This window comes from Hemicordylus capensis, chromosome 5, assembly GCF_027244095.1.
Source record: "Hemicordylus capensis ecotype Gifberg chromosome 5, rHemCap1.1.pri, whole genome shotgun sequence".
In the NCBI taxonomy this organism is placed as follows: domain Eukaryota; kingdom Metazoa; phylum Chordata; class Lepidosauria; order Squamata; family Cordylidae; genus Hemicordylus; species Hemicordylus capensis.
Genome location: NC_069661.1, coordinates 199874160 through 199894429, shown reverse-complemented (window position 1 = coordinate 199894429; position 20270 = coordinate 199874160). Strand labels below are relative to the sequence as shown.

Here is a 20270-nt window from a genome sequence, read left to right as displayed (position 1 = left end):
CCAAGCTGAGATAGATACTGAAAAGAATTTGCTGATACAAGGATTTAAAGAGATGGCACCTATAGTAAAGTGTAAGTGGACTTTCACAGTTCTGTCATAGTTGTACATCAGCAGCCAGAAGAGTTTGGAATAAAAGACCGTTCTAGAGGGAGGGAGGGTAGATTAAGTGCAATGCTCATTTGAAGACTGACAGATTGTAGAGGAGAAGGGAACAGGACAAAATGAAGCTGACTCTTGTGTCCAGGCTTTTTATTAACTCTACAATCTTCAGGTCTTCAGCTTGTTGAGGGGTGTGGGGAGAAACCCTCATACAGCAGAGTATGCTCTAGAGGTAAGGAAGTTCAGCCCAAGAGATTATCTGGAGACATTAGGCTGAGTTCAAAAAACAAAGGTTTTTTACATAACTAAAATATCACATATCTAGAGAGACACAGAACAACAAACCCAAACAGGCAGTACCCTTCATTAATTGAACAGTTCCAACTGACTCTTAATTGACCAAGAGACACCCGCTCCATTGGCACATAATGCCAAACCAGAGTTGAAAGAGGAAGAGGTTGGGATTCATGTACGTCTGAATGCATGAAACTATGGTTTTGCAGCAAAAGCGGCCTGCAGTTTCCCTCACCAAACTCCAATTTGAACCTTTGGTTTGTAGTCAGTTTTGCTGCTCCAACCTGAGGTTTGAAGGTGGCAGTGTTATATGTGAATGCAGACGGCGGTTTCATGCTGTTTCTGGAAATGAAATCATAGAGAGGGCGGCCCAGACCCATGTTGGAACATACCCGCTCCATGCCTGCCTTACTTCTTGCTGACCACCTCTGAAATCACTTGCCCCACCTTCTGTCCTTGCTTCTCAAGCTGTTTCCTGGCAATAGGGATGACGCCTCGTCCCATCCCCAGCTTCTAAGCCTGTCAAAGGGATAAGTCACACTAGGGGATGCCCACTCTCCAGTGCGTCTCCTCTGTTACCCACTCTGGAAATCAAAAGAGAAAGGGGGAGATATGGAGGGATGGGCACTATGTGTGTTGGTCACTATAAATGGATTGAACAGTATGTTCACAAGCACATGCAATCGTGGTGGCACCATAAACCAGACAACCCGATTAGATCACTGCAAAGATAACATATGGTGATACCTGGTGTCTGCTTTAAAAGGCAGCACCACACACTAATTCTGGAATGTATCTGCTCTATGTTTTGTACAGTAAATTTGAGGAAGCCCAGACTCTTCCCCTTGGGTTCAAAAATGCACTCTATGGCATTGCTCATGCAAAGAGCCATCCGGGGTACAAAGGGATTGGGCTGACTCGTGAATAATGTGTGACAATGCCCATTCTCCCAAGGACTGCTATCTCATGAGAGTGAAAAGCCATGGAGAGTGAAAGGCCATAGAAACACCCATGCACCACTCAAGATAAGAACCATCCTGGTGTACATAGGGATGGGGAAGAATAGCTAATAATGTGTGATGATAGCCCTTCTCCCAAAGACCACTCTTTCATGGGAGTGAAAGGCCAAGGAGACACTCATGTGGGCCTCAGGAGATATCACTCAGCCTGGTTGCGCCACACAAGCAAGACGTGGGGATGGGTACCCTAGCAACACATTTCCCTGTCTTGGTGACTGCCACAAAGAAGCAGTCCATACAGGGCCTCTGCCATGCCAGTCGTCCATTGGCACACATCCATGTTAGTTTTTGCCTGATCCCTACTTTCCTGGGATCACTGATAATTTGGGCTCCCCTCTCCCACGATATGCATAATCTGCAACACTGGTCCAAACACAGGAAATTTGAATGAACATAAAGATCTATCCCTGGTCCCAGTGTTTCCCTATTCTGTCCTGGTACCATCCAGACACATGGAGTGGCCACTTCTCCTTGGGAGTAAGAAAGGGTTGCCTCAAGAGGAGGGGGTCATGGTGTACAAATTCTATTATTTACCAGAGAGAATGGGGACCCCACACAAGTGGGCCCTTCTTAATTTGGATGGCCTACCTCATGAGTGTGCAGTCCAATGGAGGACTGAACGTCTTGAAAATTCTTGTTCTCCCCAGTGGAATGGCCCTCTCATGAGAGGACTAATCCCCAGGTGGCAAGCCAACATGGGGACAGTAGTGTGCTTGGGGATTCCTAGAATGCTTTTCTGAGGTCTGCCATCACAAGAGCATTCTTGGTTACAGTGAACCAGATCCCAAGATCTTTTGCCCTCCTTCATATACATATTCCCTCCTTAGATGCCATCACAATCCCTTCATAGACTAACAAAAAAACCAGTGCCCTTCAGCATCCCCCCATTGCCAGAAATGTTTTGGTCTGGGGCTCTAATGAGGGTGGTGGTGTGCTCGCTGTCATAAGAAGGGATTATATGACATTTAAGGGATTTAAATGTCCTTTACCTGCTGAGGGTGGGTGGTCCATTCCAAAATGGCACAATTGCACTCTGCATGCCCCCTTGAAGATTGTGGCCAATGGCTGCTGCCTTGCAGATGTTCTGATGCCTTGCCCAAAGTCTTGTGATACAATTACTACGGAGCTTGATGGGATGCAGACTTGGCAAACCAGAGGTTGCTGGACTACAGTTTGACAAATGTCTGCACTGCAATTGATGGTTACAAAAATTAACCTCAGGTTTGTTTACCCACGGTTTCCCGTTACGTGCAAATGTAGCCACTTATTAACATAACTCCTCATGCCTCTAATGGCCAGAAGAGGTTACTGCAGTGCTCAGGGCAATGCTTTTGAATTCTCACTTCTAACACAGCTAAAATAGGTGAGAATGTTCAAGAAGAAACGATTCTCAGCAGCAGGAAAATAATTTGCCTTCCAATACTGAAAGTATTGAAAGTCCCAAATTAAAGGAGGGCTACACTTCTGATCGGAGAAACTGGCAAGCTCTAGGGGCTCATCCAATCTCATTCTCATCCCCTTTTCTAATTTGCATTCAACTAGTGTCTTGAAATGGACACACTGTCCTCACCATCACTGCTGTCTCTGAACTGCCATCAGATTGCTTTATTGCTGGGGAAGGAAGTGATGGTGAAAAGCCTAGGGGTGTTGGAGATGTGATTCCATAGGCATCAGCTCTCAGCACCAACGATTCCTATTGGCCATTAGGAACATTCAGAAGAAAGTCAGAGAGTATAGGACTGTTTGCTCTGTGTTCTTCAGTCTCTCTTCTAAGTATCTACTGATTGGTAGACTGACACTCTTAACACGCACCCTTCTTCTGTGTTCTCTCTATTCTGTCTTCCATCATGAGGTAGCTAGCACAGGGTCCCAGCTTTCTATCTAAGTTTATAACTTCTTAAAATAAACCTTTACTTGTTTTAGCCCTCAGACAATTGTCTCCAGATCTCCTCTGTGAGTTCTGTTCTCATCAACTTATTTCCTCTGCTAATTAAGAGTTGACTCAAATTTGCCCCTATAAGGGGTTAATGAGAGGGCACGTTGAGCAGGATTGTGGGGTTTTAGGGTGGTTGTGATTGGAAACTCCATCATGCAAAGACATAATTAGGATCACACATGGATTTCCAACTGATTTTTCAGCTTTGGGTGGAAGTAACTTAGTTTGCTGAGCCCATTGCTGATTTGGGCTGATAGGTATTCATCCATCACTACAGAGAACTTCCTGGAAAAAACTTGAAAAGACCAGGCCCATTCTGAATTGAGATTTGGGATGTTAACATATCCCAGTGTTCATGCACATTAAGAGAACGCCTTCTCCTATGAGCCCCGCCACCTGTTGAGATAATCTGGGGAGGTTCATCTGAAGTTTCCACCAGCTTGTCCCCAGGGCATCTGTTGTTGCCCCATGGCTTTGGAATACACTCCCTGAAGAAATATGAGTATCCCCATCTCTGACAGCTTTTAAAAGGGCTGTGAAGATACATTAAGGCTGCTCACATGAGTAGCCATACCTGGGTAGGGCTGCTCATGTGAAGTGCTGCAATCAGACCAGATCCCGGTGCTGCCCTGCCAGGTGCCCTTACATTTTTACCAGAGCGAAAAGTGAGGTAAGAGGACATGCACCTGCCCTTTCACCCCACCACCCAATTGTGTGGCAGCACACACTGGGCTACTGGTATCCCGGGCTACCATAGAGGCCAGGGGAAGGAGCACCCTGGCTTCTAGAATGCGTTGTAAGCTTTCTGGAGGCCAGGCATCCTTCCCCCAGCCTCTCTCTTGCTGCGCCTCTCGCCACAGTGGCACTCACATGGGAGTGAAGCAACTGGGGCAGGAGCAGCAATAATGTGGGGGAAAGTAGTAGCAGTCCTACCTTCCCCTGGCCCTCCCTGGCCCCGGGGAAAAGGGTCATGTGAACGACCTCTTGTATTCATCCAGACTTTTACATTGTTTTAATGTGTAATGTAATGTTTTAATTTCTTGTTTTAATCAAGAAAAGTTTACTTTATTGTAAACTGGCCAGAGACGTGAGTTTGGGAAGGTATATAAATGAGAGGGGGGGGGGCGGGGTTCATACTTGTTGCCTGGAATTTAACAACGCAGAGCATCTTGTTTTGATTGTTATTCTTTTTTCCAATTCCTAACTGAACTAGTAAACAATTCTAGTGAGTGCAATCATTAAGAAGAAGATTAAGAGAAACAGATGATGTTTTTAGAGAATGTTTAACTTCAAGTTTTCTGTGTGATACAGGCTTTTCCTGAGGCACCATTTCCAGCATATTAACCTCCTTTAAAGATTTATTGACTTTTATTTTTTCTCATTAAGGTACTACAAAATAATTGTGTTTATGGGTCGTAGTCATTGTTCAAGGTGCAGTCATATACGTGTCTGTCTTGTTTATCTGTCTTTCTGTATTACCTTTCTAACTTTGTAACAGGGTTTCCAAGCTTTATTTATTTATTTTTTAAAGCAGCCCTTCTGTCTCAGAAATTCAGCTCAGGTATCCCCCTCACACATGCACACATCAATATGCATCCATTTAAATGCTGCAGTTATGAAACATTTGAATTTATGCATATATGTGCCTGATGCAATATCACTGGCTCATAGACAGAGTAAGTTACTCATGAACAGTCCCACTGAAATTAATGGGACATTTTTACTGCCGGGGTTGGGGAGGAGCTTCCTCTGGGACTCTGTATTTTTCTCCAGTTTAAGCAGGGGAAAAAGCAGAAAAGGGACAGTAACCCCCCCCCCCCGCTTTTGCTCTTTCATTCACAATCACAACCTCTACTGCAGGTTGAGGTGGTGTTTTTTGTTTGTTTGTTTGTTTTTCAATTTAAGGAAGTGAGATGATTATTCATGTGTTTCATCTAGCTTGGGCCTTTGTTCTGATGCATTGTTATGGTCTTGGAGATTCACAAAAGAATGCTTCCTCCTTAGATTTTTGTTTTATTTCCTTTCCTCTGAGGCAAGTAGACTGAGGTTAAAGCAAATTTACTTCAGAAACACAGGGATGAAGACTTGAAAAATGGCTGGGCACTCAAATGAACCTGTTTCAGTGCCTCAAATTTGAAATTTTGCTGATGTTTCCAAAATCAAGAAAAATTTAAATCAACCTGAAGCATTTTTTCCTCGTACCAGTTACCACTTGCACAAATTAGTTTATGCTTGCAAATGAATGTTCTTTGAGAGGAAAACCAGATTTTTATTCCACAGCCTAAAAGTTGTTTTTTTTTAGTTTCATTGTACAAATTTTGCTTGTATGATAACCCCCACACACATATGTCACATTATTTGTTGTTTGTGTCATACATGTGGGTTTTTATTATACAAGTAAAATGTATATAATATATTGTAAACAGGAACTCTACAGTAGATCCTAATGAGCAAAAGGAATGCCATATTATATTTGACATAATTAAAATAAGGCAGCAAGCTATTAAGGTAGTTCTGATGACCCATGAGCTGGGGCTGAGAAAGGCTTGGGGAAGGCAAGAGCCTGCCTGTCTTCCCCCACATGATTGTAGCTGTTCCCAGGCATCAAAGCACCACATGCCCACACGACCAGTGCATGAGTGCTCCAGGGAGCAGCAAGGGTGAGGAGGAAATGCAAGCTGCATCTTTCTGCTTTCCACAATGCCGCATGTGAAGCATGGTGCATTGGAGGATTTTCTTGCTGCTCCTTCTCCCCGGCTCTATGGATGCTCAGGCTGCTGGCAGCCCAAGGGCTGCCCAAATGCTGGCAGGGGCGGAGGCCCTGTCCAGGTGGAGGCCCAGTTCAGGTGGAGGCCCGGTCCTAAGGCTCCAGTGGGGTGGAGGCCCAGTCCTGAGATGGGAGGCCCGGTCCTGGTGAAGGCCCGGTCCTGGCAGAGGCCCGGTCCTGACGGAGGCCTGACCCTGGGGCACCCATGGGCAGCCCACCTGCCGGCAGCCCAAGTATCCACATGAGCCGATGGGGAGGAGGAGGGTGCATGTGCACCTTCCTCTCTCACGTTTAGCCCAGGTTTAAAACCTAGGACACCTTGCTGAGGAATGCCAGGATTGGGACTAATCTTGCCACTTCTCATGACCAGCTCTACTGGGATAGGGCTGCCCTAGCCTGGATAGAGCTGGTCGTGAGAATGACCTCATTGTTTTAATGTCTTCCCCTTCCTCAGTTTTGGCCAATAATTGGTTATTTCAGATGCCTGAGACTGCTAGTAGTGGAACAATAGCTCCTTTTGCTTTGGCTCCTTTTTGTTTTACCCTAGTCTCCATCAGACTCCCTATTTGTTAGAGTTGATTTTGAAGCCGAGCATTGCATTGCAATGTATACATTAAATATATATATATTTTTTAAAAACAAGCTGAATGTTCAGTTTGCTTTTAAAATGAAAACACACAATGTAGTGGACACCAGGAATTCTTATAGGCATCAGAAGTAGGGTTTCCTTGACAACATGTAACTTCTGTCAGAATGTGTACCTTTTTATCAAGACTCGTGTTGAAAATGGCAAAGCAAAATGGACTGTTAGTAACGACTACCATAGTCTTTTGAAATAAAATCTACTAACTATGCATATTCAGTACAATAAAGGTAGCACTGTGAATGAGCCGACTCTCATTGTGAGTTGTTTCAGCTATATTCAAAATTATTCTGAAATGAAAACTGAATTAAAGTTTCACCAATATCTATATACTGTGAGTAATTTCAGGCGTTCATTCTAGTCACAGTGTATGGAATTGAGTGGCCCCAGATGTGATGATAGCCACTGATTTAGATGGCTTTCCCAAGAAGATTAGACATATTCTTGTAGGATGTCTGGCAAGCAACAGGTAGATAAATGAAACCACCAGGTTCTGAATGACACTAAATAACAGGCTCATTTACACTACCCAAAACAGGGTCAAAGAATGGCTTTGCATGCTCCCAAGCCATGGCCATGTGAACTCAAAAAGCAAGGCAGGAAGAGGGAAGAGTGATTGTGTGGGAGGTGGGAGGTGGGTAAGATGGCTTTTCATTCACTCTCAGAAAATGCTGGGGATAGTATGTGAGTATGTAGCACTCATCCCTCCACGCAATCACTCTCCCCTCCTCCTACTTTCCTTTTTGAGTTCACATAACCATAGATTGGGAGTGGACACAACTCTCCTACCCTGGCTGGCCACTCCTCTGACCATGTTTTGGGTCATGTACATGAGCCTACAGTTTGCTGGGGAACCAACACTGTTAGAAAGCAATTGACTTAATACCTTCTTTGTGGGCTTTCTAGAAGCATCTGTATCTATTGTTGGCTTCTGTAGGAAACAATATGCTGTACCTTTGGCGAAATTAATTACATTCAGTGCAAAATTCTATGGATTACATAAGATCTTTGTGTAAGCCAAATGAAGAAGTTAATGAGATTTTCCCAGGTAAGAGTTGACATTCCATTTATTTATTGCTGCCTGTGTTGTTACTTCAGATAATTTTATTGACAATGTGTCTGTGCCCTACTATTGCTCTATATTTTTGCATTGCTCTTGGCAGTAGGATTTATATCCCACTTAAGCTAATGGCTCAGTGGGGAAATGACTTGATTGATTAGCAAGCCAGAGGTTGCCAGTTCGAATCCCCGCTGGTAAATTTCCCAGACTATGGGAAGCAGGCAGCAGTGATATAGAAAGATGCTAAAAGGCACAATCTCATACTGTGTGGGAGATGGCAATGGTAAACCCCTCCTGTATTCTACCGAGGACAACCACAGGGCTCTGCGGTCTCCAGGAGTCAACATTGACTCGACGGCACAGTTTACCTTTACCTTTAAGCTAGATCTTCATTCATTGGGTGGCACTGATCAATTCTCATTCTGAGTTGTGCTTCCCTGTTTAAAAATAAAGGGTTGCACCCACAGTCATCCTTAGTCTAGAAAAAGAATCCTTAGTCTGGACAGGAATCTTGACCAAACACTCCTCTGGACCAAGCACTTCTGCTCCACAGCAAATATTCCTGTTCCAGACAAAGGACAACTATGGATGCTGCTTAGTTATATAATACTAAATTTGACATTTATCACTCTGGCTGGGTTGTTGTAAGATTAACACTGAGTGTAACAAAGAACAAAGAATATCGACTAAAAAACCCTGCACATAAATCCCCAGTGTGTCACTTATTCTGGTTAGATTAGCAATATTATTTTAGCATGAGGTTAATTGTATTGAACTAAAGCCTTTACAGTAAAATCCTTGACAAGGCAGCAAGTTTTTGGAAGATGAAGACCTGTTTGTTTGCAAATCCATTTTCTATCGGAGGCGCATTGCACAGAAAAATAATTAACTTGTTCTGATTACACCATCTTATCAAGAATCTCCATATACACTTTTCATTTGTTTGTTTGTTTGTTGTTGGTTGGTTAGTTGGGGGGTACCATGACCTCAAAGTTGGAATTTTACCACATTTTAAAATGTCCCTTCCATAATACAGCAGTCTTCAAGAACATATTTTTGTGAAGCATTTGGGCATCAGAGTGCAAGGGAGATCATTGAAAACCACACCTTCCCTCGCTGGCATAATGGTGAGTTCATAGTTTGAAAGACAGCACTGTTGCACCAGCCAAGTGCAAGTCTGGATGTCAGCCACTGTCTACAAGTTTCCCTGATCCTTGGAAAGCCTCCACAGATTATTAAAAATATGGACAATTCCAGTTATGTGTCAAATGGCTGCTGAATCTCTTCTGACTGGTTTGCAGTGATCCATACTGAAAAGAGGTCAGAATTCATGGAGACAGTGGTAGTGGTGGGCACATAACATTGCAGGTCTGATGCCAGAAAATTTCTCTATTTTTGTTTATGTTGGACAAGCATCTGAGCATGTTCTTTGGCTGTGCTAGTGTTCTTGTGGGATAAGCCATCTTCCCACAGAAATCCTTGTTTTAAGAGGAATTAGCTGGTCTAGAGTAGCCCAGTGCCAATACAGCTCATGACAGTGGCCCACATTCTCCTCAGCTTTATGAAGGTGGATCAAGAGTCAGGACTTTAGCTACATTGCAATGTTGCTCCACAACTCACTGCACAGGAAGGGGAATCGGAAATCAATTTTTACTTCTTTCCCCTCCCTGCAAAAGCTGCTGGGAATCTGTCCCTAAGGGCCATGTGTCCCTCCAAGACATATTTCTGGCTCACAGACAAGGAGGCTATTCACATGATGGCAGAAATTCAGGCTAGTGGAGGCTAGCCCAATTTCCACCCATCGTGAGAACCACCAGACTCGATTGCGAGCCCGGTGGTTCTTAAGTGTGTAACCCGCTAAACTACCCCTGCCCTTAAAGCAGGTTTGTGGAGCAAGCGCTCCGCAAACCCAGTTTTTTAAATCATGTGTTGCTGCGGTGTGGCTGCATGCTGTGGCAACTCATGAGGAAACCCCTAACCGGGAGGCTGAAAAGCAGCCTCCTGGCTTGGGGGTCTCTCCAGCATGCCCTGCGCGCTCAGGCAGGGCATGCTGAAGCTTCCGGGGGCCATGCGGCCCCCAAACTCCCAAGCCCCCGCCGGCTCCATGATGGAGCTGGCAGTTGTGTGGGCGGCCGCTGAGGCCGCCTGGAACAGACTGACTGCACTAACCCTCTCCAAGTGGCTCCCACTGATTGTGGGAACCACCTCAAGACCTTTGCAGGGAAAGAAGAGGAAATTCCCCTAACTGCATGCTAGATTGTGGAGCAACATTGGCTCTTTGTCCTGGATCTTTTGCTCTGCCCTTGTAAAGATGTGCAAAATGTGGAACAATGACCAGTGATCCCCCCAGCCCATGCCACACTTGCTTTTGCTGGTTTGCCACAGATGCAAACATGACTTTGGAGCAGTGTTCCCAGTAACAGGGATCTTGTTGACCACAGGTTGCAGCATCCTCAACTGCAGTGGACTTTGGCTGAAGATTAAGGGAGTTGTAGTCAACAATGCCTAGAAATCCCTGTTACAGGAAACACACTGTTTTGGAGCTCCAGTAATCTGCTCTGGATTTTCTGAAAATATTCCCTTTCCCATGTCCAGTGCACACAGGACTGGCATTGTGGACTGAAAGTTGTAGGAAGATATTTTCATTTCAGTCAAAACATGACAGATCATTCCTTTCCTTATCTTCTGCCAGGGCAACTAAAGAAAGAGTATGAGTCATTGGTGAAGTAGCAAGTCTAGGATGTTTGCAGCCAATTGTGTGTTTGCTCAAATCTATAATGGATTGAATCATTAGACTTTGCCCTCCAATCACTGCCCTAGATACCTGCCTCATCTGACAGCAATTAGAGCATAAACATGACACCAGCTATCACAATTGCCACTGAACAAATACTTTGTGCCTAATGTGAAATAGTAAAAGGGAGTAATTAAGGCTCAAAATGTCAATATTTCCTTCAAGAAATCTAGTATTTACATAGTCTCCCTGAGACCAATTCATCTGGGAATTAAGTGGCTACATCTTTCGAAAGAGAGTTGTTTTCTCCTGGTCATTGGCATACTTCTTCAGTGGCATCTGTCTGATATAATCCCAGAAGACCCACGATAGCTAAGCACCACTGACTGCTGACATTTAGGGCTCCTTGGAGACTGATATTGCTAATAAAATCAAAATCAAGGCAAAAGAGGTAATTATAATGTTTACACGTACACAGGGTTTGACCTCAATATCAGACTAAACAGAAAGTTGGCAGGGTTTCAGATAAAATTAGCAAACTATGTCATGAAGCAAATAACCCGCAGCCTTGGTAACAAAGTGCACTTACTGTGTCTTTTATTTCCACCTTTGTATTAAAAAGTGATTCTTAAATCACTCTTAGGCTCCCAAGTTTGGTCTGTTTTAGCTGGTTTTGGAAGTCTTGTACTTCAAGACAGGAAGATAAGATGTTGAAAACCTGGACTTTGGTTCTTACATGAGGCATAACTCAAGTCCTATATGAGGGGGGAACTGAACATAATGGAAGCATAACTTCCTGCTGAAATGTGGGTTGTCTGAATCCCAGTAAAACAGGATGGGGGATTTAAAGCACAAAATGAAAGGGAGGAGTGTGTTGAATTGTTTCTTCAGAAAGCACTTCTTTCTTGCCATTTTTCTCCCCACAGGAGTGACTTCTCAGAAGTCTACCAAACAAAAATGAGTAGGCTGGGTGGGTGAGGGACCAGTGGGGAAGAGTTAACATACCTGCCAACATGCCCCTATTTTTCCATTCAGGTGAATAGAGAAATTGGGACATGTTGGCAGGTATAAGCTAAGCTTTCCCTGCCTGCCTTTGCTGCAGTTTATATTGGCTCTCCAACATCCCAGAATTGAGTGGCAATTCACATTTGCTACCATCATGTCTGGTTTTCAGGAAGTAACTATAATTGAAGGGTGGGGCAAATGTCCCTGGGCCCCTGAGGAAGGGGGCACAGAGCTAAGTAACAGCTTGGTTTTTGCTGTTCTTCCCTTCCTGCCTTTCCTAAGAAGAAGATGGAAGGTCAAAGGTCCATCGATCACTTCTGCCCCAGGGCCCACTCCAACCTTGTTAAGGACCTGCTGGTTTTCCTCTTAGAGAAACTGCTAGTGCACATTCTTCACTTGCTGGAAGCAGTTGGTTCACACATGCAGCAAAGCTGAATTCCTTCACTGTGATCATTCTTGGGAGTCCACATATCTGTAACCAGATGTAGTTAACCATAAATGCAAAGACCACAACCATCCAGGAGATTATTCTGGATGAGCACGCAGATTTGGCATGTATTACAGAGACCTGGTTGGATGAGAGGGGAGATGTAAATCTCTCCCAATTGTGTCCACCAGGTTTCCGGGTGCAGTATCAACCAAGGTGGAGTGGGCAGGGAGGTAAGGTTGCCCTAGTTCATCGGGAGACCATCCCCCTCACCAATGCACTGTCCAACTTTCTGATCAGTTTGAGTGCCTGCATGTAATTATTGGATCACAAGACAAAGTTGGGATTCTGTTGATATACTGCCCACGCCGCTGTCTAACAGTCTCCCTGCCTGAGCTGCTTGAGGTGGTTCAGATGTGAAGTTGAGGACCCCACTGCTGTTAGTATTGGGCGACTTTAACGTCCATGCTGAGGCCTCCTTGTCTGGTGTTGCTCGGGACTTCATGACCATGGGCTTGTCTTAATTGATTTCCACACATGTTGCAGGCCATACGCTTGATTTGGTTTTTGGGTTGATGGTGGACAGTGGTGCTCCATGGATAATCCAGGAGGCCTCAACACCGTTATCATGGACGGATCACTATCTGGTGAAGATTGAACTGAGGGTGAACCCACAATACCTCTGCAGGGGTGGGGGACCAGTTAGGATGGTCTGCCCTGGGAGGCTTATGGATCTTGATGGATTCTTGACGGATCTGTGGGAGTTTCCTGCTGAGAGAGTGGACTATCCTGTTGATGCCCTGGTCTCTCTTTGGTATGAGGATATGGGTTGGGTGAGTGACACAGTCACACCTAGGTGCCTTCTCCTGACCCATCGAGCCCAAGAAACTCCCTGGTGAGCTGCAGACAATGAAGTAGGTTGGTAGCTGGCTTGAGCATCATTGGCGGAAAACTCAGAATGAAAGTGACCGAACACAGGCTAGAACCTTAATCTATGGTTGTGATGTTAGTGAAGAAATCCTACTTTTACACCACCATTGCGTCAGCTCAATATTGTCCAGTGGAGCTTTTTCGAGTGGTTCAGGGCCTCCTAGGTGAGGACCCCAAAGACCATCAAACGGAACTCTTGGCAGCCCGCTGTGACCAATTTGCTTTACATTTTGCAAATTAAACCGCTCATATCCATTCTGACTTGGATGCAAAGATTTTTTTCAGCACCGGAACTGGATGTTGCCAATGGTCTTGTTATATTGGATCTTTTTCAGACTGTGTTGCTTGAGAAGCTGGACAGGCTGCTTGGAAGGTTGAGGCCTACCACATGTGTCCTCGACCCTTGCCCTTCATGGTTGGTGAAGGCTTCTAGGGAGGGACTGGGTCCATGGGTGGCGGGGTGGTGAATGCCTCTCTAGAGCAGGGGGTGGTTCCCTCTCACTTGAAGTCATTAGGTCCCTCCTTTTAAAAAAACCCTCATTGGACCCAGATGACTTAAATAACTTCCGACCAGTTTAAAACCTCCCCTTCTTGAGCAAGGTGTTGAAGAGCGTTGTGGAGTCTCAGCTCCAGGCAGCCCTGGATGAATATAATTTCTTAGATCCGTTCCAGTCTGGCTTCCGACCTGGATATGGGACTAAAACTGCTTTGGTCACCCTGGTGGATGACCTACATTGGGAGATAGACAGAGGGAGTGTGACTCGGTTGATCCTCCTGGACCTCTCAGCTGGTTTTGATGTCTCTCTGGGATGCCTCTCTGGGTTGAGACTAGGGGGCACGGTTATACGGTGGTTCCGCTCCTACCTGGAGGGTCATACTCAGAAGGCGGTGCTAGGGGATGCTTGCTCCACCCTTTGGCCTTTGGCCTATAGGGTGCCACAAGGATCTATTCTGTCCTCCATACTGTTTAACATTTACATGAAACCCTGGGAGAGGTCATCCAGAGGTGTGGGCTGCTGTGCCATCAATATGCTGATGACACCCAGCTCTACCTATCTTTTAAGTCAGCAGACACCAGGGAGGCAGTGGATGCTCTGAACTGGGGCTTGGAGGCTGTTCTGGACTGGATGGGGGCAAACAGGCTGAAACTTAATCAAGAGAAGACGGAAGTGCTCTGGGTTGGTAGAACTGATCTTCCTAGTAATGAGGTAAAGTCTTGGATGGGGTCACACTCCCTCTGAAAGACAAAGTCTGCACCTTGGGGGTGCTTCTGGACCCAGCGTTGCCCTTGGAGGCTCAGGTGGCAGTGATATAAAGAAGCGCCTTTTACCAACTACGGCTGGTATGCCAGCTGCAACCCTACTTGAGAGGAACCAAAAACATCTTCTATCTCTTTTTGGACTTGATCTGGAAGTTTGGTGCCAAGAGTCAGGGCTGGAAGCACCAGGAACACACTGTTGGTGAGGCCTGCAGACCAACACTGGAGCACGACCAGTAATCCAGCACTGGGTGTGTGCAAGAAGGTCAAACCAGGCAATCCATCAGATGAATGGAACCAGGGACTGAGGCAAGAACTGTGGTCCAGGGACAGGCAGAAGAGTCAAATCCAGAGTAGCAGTCCAATTGAAGGGTTGTGGCAAGAGTCAAAGTCAGAGTTGCACCAGGAGTCACTACCAGAATAGTAACCTGGAGCCAGAGTAGTGAGCATGACAAATAACACATCTGTCACCCCCATGTGTTGATTCGTGTCTTTATATTTTAATATGCACAATGATTGGAGCATACTCATATATCTAGTGCAAATACAACTTTGCACCAAAAAAGTGGGGGTGGGGGGAGTGATGACACTCTTGGAAATTAAATTTATTAAACTAGAAGCTTCTTGTGAGCTGGTCTAGTCAATTTCACCTGTTCTGCCACTCTACAGATTTCTATGGGATTAGGGAAAGCAGCTGTAAATATGAAAACAAAATTGTTCCCTGCAGTGAGGATTTCTCCTGCCTCCAAAGCATTTATTTACAACAAGCTATTGATGCTGAATCAGGGCTGTGCCATTGTAGCAGTGATGGGGAAATAAATGCATTTGCTCCCCATGCATAATTATTGGGATGATTGTGAGAATCATATCTCATTCTTGCCTGAGTGTGAGAATCATATCAGTGGCTTTCAATACCATTGGCCATGGTATCCTTTTTGATAGTCTGGCAAAGTTGTGGGTGGGAGGCACTGCTTGGAGGTGGTGCTGCTCCTATCTTTGGGCCCATTTCCAAAAAGGTAGCTGGGAGGGCTATTGCTTGGCAGTTGTGTTTTGGGGTTCTGCAAGGTTCCATTCTTTCTCCCATGCTGTTTAACATCTACATGAAACTTTTGGGAGAGGCCATCTGGAGATTTGGTCTGAGGTGTCATCAGTATGCGGATGACACTCAGTTTTACCTTGCTTTTTCATCAGATGCAGGTGAGGCAGTGACTGTCTTGAATCAGTGTCTAGATGCAGTAATGGACTGGATGGGGGTGAACAAGTTGAAACCTAATCCGGACAAGACAGAATTACTGTTAGCAGATGGTTCCTCTGCCTGGGTGAATGATGTTCAGACTCTTCTAGATGTGGTTTCACTCCTCCTGAAAGACCAGGTTCACACTGATCCTAGGGGCATCTGGGGGTACCCATTGATCCATCACTGTTCAAGTGGCCTCTGTGGCTCAGAGTGCCTTTTATCAGCTTGGCTGATATGCTAAATGTGACCTTACCAGCATAGAGATATCTTGGCCACAGTTACTCATGCTCTCGTAACCTTTCTTTTAGATTCCTGCAATGCATTGTACGTGAGGCTGCTTTTGAAAACAGTCTGGAAACTGAAGTTGGTCCAAAATACGGCAAAATTATTACCTGGGACTGAGCATTTTGATCATATCATGCCAGTTCTTTGTCAGCTGCACTAACTCCCAGTCCATTTCTGGGCCCAATTTAAAGTGCTGGTTTTACCCTTTATAGCCTTCAATGGCTTGGGGTGGGATACCTGAGAGAGCACCTTGCCCCATATGTCCAAACCTAGACCTTAAGATCTTCTTCGGAGGCCTTGCTCTGAGTGCCCCTGCCAAATGAGGTGAGGAGGGTGGCTCCTAGGGAGAGGTCCTTTTCAGTGGATGCACCCAGAAGCGTATCTAGGGAAAATAGTGCCTAGGGAAAGCACCAAAATTGCGCCCCCCTGTGCAAACATCTGACACCAATTTTTCCGATAACTTTACCATAATATCAGCTGAAAAATACAAGTCAAGCTCGTTAATCTTTTAATATTTCAAAAACTATTTAGCACTGGATGTAGCCAGACCAAAAAATGCTGGAAAACTACACATTTCAGTATGCTGGGGCTCATGGAATACCCACATACTATGTGGAGGTGTACTTGGAAAACTAAACAGAAGTGCCTGTCTAATTCTCTACTATGCATTGTAGCATCACCATTACATAAGTTTTAAAAATAAATGGAGAATTTGACTTTTCCCAGATACTCTGAAAATAATTAAAGGATATGCAGAGTAAACTGTGTCACTGCTTGGAATATATTCTAGTATTTCAGAAAGACAGTTAAAATTAGAGAAAGAGCAAGAAACTCCCAATGGGCCTTAATACTAAGGATTTCACACTGATTCAAAGACAAACTCACCATTAATAGCCATATTATTAAGACATCATATTTAACTCACTTATCACAAGAAACAAAGTAAGAGCAAATGAATACAATCTTAGCTCATAAGCTTCAGCTCAGTATTCACAGGTCCTGATTCTCTGTACATAGTGCCAAACTGAATATGTGTACAATGACTTATATTATATTAATTTATTTATTTACTTGTAGCCCCTTCGGGGGCTTCCTAAAGACTTGGGGGGGGTCTGCAAAAGCCCCCCCTCCCACCGCCGGCCTCTTAATTCACCGCCGCATCCCATCCCAGGCTGATTTTCCGGCCTGTTCAGGCCTACAAAGATCGGCATGGTGGCCATTTTGGAGGCTGCCACGCATGCTCAAATGGCCTCTGTGAGGTCTGGCAAGGCCTAGGGTCTCGCAGGGACCATTTGAGCATGTGCAGTAGCCATTTAAATTTTTTTTTAAAATGGCCACCGAAAAAAACGTCTGCCATGCATGCTCAAATGGCCTCTGAGAGGCCTGGCATGGCCTCGGGCCTCGCAGAGGCCATTTGAGCATGCGCAGTGGCCATTCTGTTTTCAGTGACCATTTAAAAAAAAATCATTTTAAAAAATGGCGCCCCCTTCAAGTTGTGCCCAGGGCAAGTGCCCTGCCTGCCTTACCCCAAATACGCCCCTGGATGCACCCCATTTATGGAACAGTCTCCCCAGTGAGGTTTGCCTAGCATTATCACTTTGTTCTTTTAGATGCCAGATAAACACCTTTCTGTTCATTTAGGCCTTTTAAACTTGGTTTTTAAATTTAACTTTTAAAACTGACTTTAAAGTGTTTATTTAAAAAATAGTTTTGCGCTTTTTTTCTTTTTGGTGTATTGTGATTTGCGGTGTTTTAATCAATGTTTCAATGCTATGTTGTAAGCCACCCAGAGAACAATATGTTGTGGAGTGGCTAACAAATAAAGTTGCTTTTTGTTGTTATATCAGCTCAAATGGATCAGCCCACCATTGAAATTTTAGTATTCTGTGACTCCAAGAACTCTGAGGGATCGCATCATATTTATATTATCTGCTCTAATTTCAAGCAAAACATGATTCCGGTTATTCAAAAGTAATTTCAAGCCAAAAGTTAAACACTTAGAGAATATTAGTTTGTTATAGGATCCAGAAGCAATCATAAATTTTTTGCTCACAGTCTGAATCTTCATTGAAGCTTATTGAGACTAAACCATATCATATTTAAAGATGGACATGAGCTGTCTTTTAAAGAGCAATGCATTTAATTTCAAAGCTTCAGGGATATCTCAGCAGGAGTGCTCTGAGCATGAGAAATGGGCCTTCTTTTGCCTTTAAGGAAGATAACACATAATACTTTGCCTCAATAAGAGCTACATGTGGAGGCACTGAGGACTTTGACAACAGTTACATTTTTGTGATTTGTCTTATTTCAATATTCCTTACTTTGCTTTTTTTTAAAAAAAAACCCCACACTTTGTCATTGTTCAGCTAAAATTTGCACTGCTACATCTTTTGCTGTTTGCAGTAGAGTCTCTTCTGGGTTCAGCACATAATTCAGGCTGTAGTCATGTAAAAAGTAAGGTGTCAGGTAGGAAATTGTGGAAGTAGGAACTAAAATCTCCATTACTGTTCACTGTTGCATGGATGGTGGAGCAATGATAGATTTTAACTGTTTTAAATGTTGCTGTCTGTTTGATTGGTAAACCACCTCACTATATATCATAAATGACTAGCAATATATAAATGTAATATAATAATAATAATAATAATAATAATAATAATGGGACTTCCAACTACAAACAGACAAACATCTGCCACACAATACACCAGATATAACTGTAGTCGAGAAGAAAGAAAAACAAGTCAAAATAATCGACATAGCAATACCAGGGGATAGCAGAATAGAAGAAAAAGAAATAGAAAAAAATCACCAAATACAAAGATCTACAAATTGAAATTGAAAGGCTGTGGCAGAAAAAGACCAAAATAATCCCAGTGGTAATTGGCGCCGTGGGTGCAGTTCCAAAAGACCTTGAAGAGCACCTCAACACCACAGGGGCCACAGAAATCACCATCAGCCAATTACAAAAAGCAGCTTTACTGGGAACAGCCTATATTCTGCGAGGATATCTATAACAATTGACAATAAAATTCTGGCATCCCAGGTCCTTGGGAAGGACTCGATGTCTTGATAAAACAAACCAGTCAATAACACCTGTCTGACTGTGTAAACAAGAAATAATAATAATAATAATAATAATAACAACAACAACAACAACAACAACAACAACAACAACAACAACTCCTGTCTGACTGTGTAAACAAGAAATAATAATTGAATTTATATATGGCCTAGTATAAAAATCTCTAAGCGGTATACAGAATTAAAAACATAAAACACACACATGTAAAATTCATACAAAGATAAAATCATAATAGATAAAAACACATTAATAACACATATTAATGTGTTATATATTATATGAATAATATATATTATTCATATATATCAGAAAAAAACCTAAAACTTTGGGCATGTTAAAGATGCTTTTGTTTCTGATTCTTAGAAACAGTTTCTCTGTTTATGATGATCTCCCCATATTAATCAGTTCAATAGTACACACAACAAATGTTTATTTGCAGCAAGCTTCCTGTACATTCCTAATGCTGATACTATAACTACCTCAGTCCAAGACTAGGTTTCCCCCCAAAATATTTTGATATTCGAAATCAGGAAGCTATCTTAAATTCAGAGTCCTGTTCCTTTTGAGGAAATGCAGGCATAACCAGTATTTAATCTCTATTGTTTAGGTGGGTCATCTTAAATTCAGAGTTGTCTATGATTTGGGTAAATACAAGTAATTGTACTTACAGTGCTACTTTTTTTCCAGAGATCCATGTGGCTGCTATATAGGTTTTTCATTTCCCCACATTACATTTACCATGCCTAGGATTGCTATCCCACCCTCCCCCCTTTTTTTAAACTGCAGAAACTTTAACAGTTTCAGTTTAACAGTTTAACAGAAACTGCAGAAACTTCAACAGTTTAACAGCAGCAATTCAGCAGGAAAAGCTTGTCATATTGCTGGATCAGAAGGATATGAACAGTAATGCTTGCTGAATTTCTGCTTATCATGCAACTGTTGAAGGCAAAAGAGCCTTCAAACAAACAAGTTATATTTTATGTGGGTTGTTGAGCCTACTTTGAGCCCCAGAGCTGAAGAGAAATAGATCGCAGCAGGGACTCACCCCCATCCCCGCTAGAGCAGGCAGGCCCATTTTAGGCCCAGTTCAGGCATCTGCGCATGCATGAGTTCAATAAAATGGCCTCTGCTCATGCATGGAGGCCATTTTATTGACCTCCATGCATGTGCAGAGGCCCAAACTGGCCCTGCCTGCTCTGACGGGGTGGGGTGGGGAGTCCCTGCTGCCAGCCCCACTGCCACCACAGCCACCACTGCAGCTGGCGGTGGCAACTTCAAGGTAAAATGTAATCCCCCTCCTGCCCCAACTCTCTTTAGCTAAGTCGCCTGGTCCTCCCTACCCCTTTAGCAGTATGGCTTCGAACCACCCCCATCCTGAATCAGACTTGGTTCAAACTGAATCAGGCCCGGTTCGAGAGTGCACAAAACTGGACCGTATCTGGTTCAGCTCAAATCCAGTTCGATTTGTGCCGAACTGGGTTTTCTGGTTTTGTG

General features: G+C 43.9%; 1 long non-coding RNA gene across 1 annotated transcript in view; it reads right to left on the bottom strand.

Moving 5' to 3' along the window:
* LOC128327888 (uncharacterized) overlaps positions 1–19534 on the bottom strand; it is a 62094-nt gene extending 42560 nt beyond the window's left edge. The window contains exon 1 of the long non-coding RNA XR_008308857.1: positions 19445–19534. This is a non-coding gene — a long non-coding RNA (uncharacterized LOC128327888). The remainder of the gene's footprint in view (positions 1–19444) is intronic.
* Positions 19535–20270: the final 736 nt, after the last annotated feature.